General features: G+C 45.3%; 1 pseudogene; it reads right to left on the reverse strand.

Annotated features, from left to right (window-relative positions):
• Positions 1 to 2,975: 2,975 nt before the first annotated feature.
• LOC116084585 lies at positions 2,976 to 3,588 on the reverse strand (annotated as a pseudogene).
• Positions 3,589 to 4,872: the final 1,284 nt, after the last annotated feature.

A 4,872-nucleotide genomic window follows, 5' to 3' on the forward strand; every position in this document is an offset into this window, starting at 1 on the left:
TGGCACTGTCATCCATTCATAATGTCTACCTTATGGATTTTCCTCCATTCATAATGTCTACCTTAATGAAATATTTAGATACTCAAGACAACAGTGGTTTGTTTTGTCTTGAGACAGGGTCTCATTAAGATGCCCAGAATAACCCTGAATCTGATCTCCAGCCTAAGTTAACCTCAAACTTGGCAATTCTCCTGCCTCAGCCTCCAGAGTGGCCAGGGTTACGGGCATTGTACCACTAGGCCTGTCAGGATTCTTGTTGGTAAAGCTTCTTTCCCACTGCATCCCCGAAGTCCCTAGGGTAATCTTACTTTAAGCCTCTGCAAGTACTTGGGGAATTCCTTGCCAGCCCTGCCTCCAGGATTCCCATCTGTGCTGCTTTAGCGCCCTCTATTGGCTCAATTATTTTCACCTGCACAACAACAGTAAAGGCTTATAGTGGTAAATAACTAAAGTAAAAAGGAAGTAAGGACTTCCAAACTGGAATTCCTAAAACAAAACAAAACAAAACAAAACAAAACAAAACAAAAAACTATTTTGTTAGATGTGTGACCCAGAAACACCATCACAACCAACCCTTCCTGGCACACAGATAGCTCTTCTTATCGTAAACTATAGATGTTCATCTGGTGGCTCCCAGGCCACGATGTGATGTCATTCTGGTCCTAGAATAATAATCACACTTCTGCCCTCCCCTCCTCCGCAAGATTCTATATGAACAAGCATCAATGGACAATTTGGACTGATTCAAAAATACTGCCCAAACATCATCTAGACAAACAAAAGCATGCTGTTGTTTGGACAAGCAAGAGATCTAGGACAAGGAGAAATTCAAGGCTTCAGATGCCATCTCTTCACAAAGGTACCCCAATAGGCTGTGGCTTCAGCAATAAGCAATAAGACTGCAGGGTGCATGCAGCGCAGCAAGGCATACCCAGACATGAACTTAGTTCTTGGTCTCACAGGGCTAACACTATGAAATTTCACTCACCGAAGACAGAGCTACAGCCAGTCAGCCTGGGACCCTCTGAATCACCATCAGGACCTGTGTTAGCCTCGGGACTTGTTTCACAATCTTGTGATTTATGTTTTCCATAGATTTCTTTTCAGAAAAGATACCTAAATGCCATTGCTTTCTGCGCTCATTTCTGATAACCGAGAATGAGATATTTGGCTATCTAGAGTTACCTGAGAACCCTCTTGAAGGCTGTGAGGATACCCACTGTCTACTTAGGAAGGGGCTTTTCTGATGCAGCAGGATCCTCAGATCTTCCAATTTCACAGTCAGACCCTGTGCTGGCCCCATTCCCTGCCTTTTTTTTTCTCCATTGTCTTAGTACCATAGCATATTAGCTGAGGTTTTATATGTACATGTTGCTCAGCTATATATATTTAACAGTGACCCAACATTTGCTCCAGCTATAGTCTTGTATCCTTAACACTGCACACGAGGAGACCCAAGACTGGGGCCGTTGCTCTGGTAGCCAAGAGGGTAGAACCGAAGAATGGAGGAGCTTAAGGGAAGATGGAAAGACCTGTGTCCACATCTCTGCAATCACTAAATGACCTTGGGCAAGCCATTTGCCTTATTCCTGTCCTAGCTCCATAAAATAGGACAGTAACAGGATACAAGTTGGTTGTGAGCATGGAGTGAGGTTGAAATACTGGGCCACAGGAAGCACTTTTTAAAAGATAGTTAAACGCCTTCAAACTCTTCGCACAGTTTCACGGATTCCAGAGCCCTGGAACCTGAGCCTTCTATTCTGCCTCTGCCAGGGGCCAACTGTAGGATCTTTGGTCTCTTAGAAGCTTGGGATTTTTGGAGGTCTGGGGACGGAAAATAGAAATTTATATGTACCTCACAAAACGGTTCAAAGAAATGATGTAAGGCATGTGGTGTCCTCGGAGCACCCCCTGTATTTCCTGTCACACTTGAAGTATAGCTAAGCCCCTTGGCTCTGCGGCTCCCCTTATCTTGCTTGTGAATGAATGCAGTTAGACCACTTTAACACTAGTGTCCTATGACACTTTGCAATGTTTGATGCGAGTACCCACGAGACAGAACTAGAAAAAGAGCAATTCAAAGATGGCTCCAACGCCCGTGCTTCTTAGACTCTAACTTCTTTTTCCTGGATGACTTTCTCATGCCACACTCTGGAACTTTATCTTTCTAATTCCCTGTGGTTGGTTCCATGTCTGTCCTTTCTTTCTTGCAAGAATGTTTCTCTTTATTTGTCCATTGTCACTGTGTATGTAACCTATTCTTTAAAAAGTTAGTTTTTATTTTGTGTGCAAACCATGAAGGCCAAGACCTGACCTGCTTCCCAAACACACTTCCCAGCCAGTCTTCCCCACCTCAGTCAGTCTCCCCCATTTCCTTCCACTCAGTTGCTCAATTGAAAATTGAGCATTAAGGGCCGGAGAGATGGCTCCCATCTCCTCTGGTTTCCACCACCTACAGGATGGCTCATAACCACCCGTAACTCCATCTCCAGAGGATCTGATGCCATCCTCTGGCCTCCTTGAGTACCAGACACACACACTCAGTGTGAATACATATAGCCACAACATATAAAACAAAAACAAATTAAAGCCTTTTGAAATTTTGAGCCTTATTCTTGAGTCCTTCCTTCCCCTTATCACCCACATTCAAGCATTCAGCAGATCTTGTGTTCACCTCCAAACTACCTCCACATGCGTCGGCTTTCTCCATGTCCACCAGTGCTGGGCTGGATCAAACTGTCATCATTTCCAACACAGAATCTCTAGAGTAAACCCATCTCCACTCCCTTCCCAACAGCTTCTTTTCCATTTGGTAACCAGACTAAGCTTTACAGAATGTCAGTCAATTTGTATGTTTCCCTTGTCTGGCTTTGCCCAATCCACTTGCCTTTGATTTTCTGAGCCTCTGTGTAAAAACCATTCCTTGGCCTTTCCACATCGTGCTAATCAGATACCCCAAACTCATGTCTTGGGGGTGGGGTACTATTATTTATTATAGCCAGGGAGAGCCATCCCAGAGATGCACACAGCCACACCCGCCTTCCCTCAGGGGACAGACACGTGACTATACGTGTCATGTAAGTCAGCTACATTGTCACTGGAGATCCGGACCCAGCCATCCTCCCGCACGTGGTAGAGGTTGGCTGCTCCTCCGGAGTAGGCGTCTCTGTAGGTGGCTTGGTAGATGGCTCGGCGGGCCAGATCATAGGCCTCCTCCACTTGTAGGTCATAGGAGTAGCCTCGATCCATGACTCCATAAGCATACACAGAACCAGACCCCACCGAGAAGGCGGTCCCAGAGATCCTGTTCCCCTCGCTGTCTACATAGTAGAGGCCGGGGCCTCTCTTATCCCAGCCACAGATCATGGTGCCCATAGACAGCCTCATGCCTTTGTACTGATAAACCATGTTAGCAAGCAGCTTGGAGGCTGCCGCGACAGAGATCCGTTCCTTATTGCGAAGCTCATAGATTCGACATTGCCGAGCCAACATCCGCTCCCAGAAGCTGCAATCCGCTGCACCCCCAGCCATGGTGCCCAGAAGGTACGGGTTGATCTCTATCACCTTCTTCACAGTCTGGGAAGCGACATAAGCGCCTGAGGTGGCCCTGGAATCCGCTACGACAATGACTCCATGGCGAAACATGTCTGCTTGCAGATTCTTACTCAGGCTCCAGCTCTCAGGGTAAATGTCACCTGACCAGGGACATCACTGCACACAGTACAACACAGAATGTCAGTTTAGCCCTGCTCCACAACTGTGTTCAATTTTAATAATTGCTTTCTGAGATATTTCTTATTTGATTTTTCAGCCTACTCTATTGGAATTAGGATCCTGGCCTATCTTCCTTGCTGGTGACATTGCAGAGCCTAGGACTATACATGGCATAGGATAAGCTGTTCAATAAACAATTGCATGAACACAATCAAATCAACCCACGTTGGCTTTACAGTACTATTACCATTTCCTACCACTAGAGGGCAATCAATCACCTAATTAGAAAAGCGAAATCTGTTCTTTCTTGTCTCCCAACTTGAATTCGATTGATTTTAATCACTAATGGGACAGATATCTTTAAGAAAAAAAAACATTGCTCTCAAAAGAAAACAAAGGCCCTAGGTTTTCAAAACAGCCACGAGGGATAGGTCCAGGAGACAGTTTATTCCAGAATAACAAATGGACATACTTTAAGGAGGTTTCTTACTTAAGGGTGTTATTCGAGTTTGTTTGCTTGCTCATTTGTTTCATTCTGTAGAATGACGTGCTGACGTTGGTGGTGTGGAATTGTCCAGGAATTCAGATGAAATGTGTGTAGCAGACTGAGAACGGCTGAGGATGTATGAGTTCTGAGGGAGAGAAGGGAAGCCGCGGCTCTGCGTCTGGCTGGAAGTGTCCTGCGCCACAAGGCAGAGCCCCCTAGGACAGCTTCAGGTACAGCTCGATTCACTGCATGGAGGAAAGTTCTCGGTGGGTGTGTTGTGTGTTTTTGACAAATGTTCTATGATGTACTGAAGACACAGGTCATTTTATATTTTCTGTTGGCTCTCAGTGGTTTTAATTGGTTGGTTTTGTGGTATTTCTAAAAAAAAAATCATGTTTGAGGTCAAGAGACAGGAGGAAAGGGCAAGCCCGTGTCAGCCACTTCTGTCTCTTCCTTGAGCAGAGGAGAAACTTTACTGCTAAAGACCATTTGACCACTGTTGGCTCTGAGGGATGTTCAGAAAATGTCTGTTTAAGAGCAAGAGAATCATCAAGGTGGGTAGATTGGCCAGGACTTGTTGCCAAGTGTAGTCTGTTTGTTACAGACTAGAACAGAACTGGTTTACATTAGGGGGGTCAAAGTAAGGGTGCTCTTAACAGTATCTCCTTCAA

This window comes from Mastomys coucha, unplaced genomic scaffold (genome assembly GCF_008632895.1).
Source record: "Mastomys coucha isolate ucsf_1 unplaced genomic scaffold, UCSF_Mcou_1 pScaffold9, whole genome shotgun sequence".
In the NCBI taxonomy this organism is placed as follows: Eukaryota; Metazoa; Chordata; class Mammalia; order Rodentia; family Muridae; genus Mastomys; species Mastomys coucha.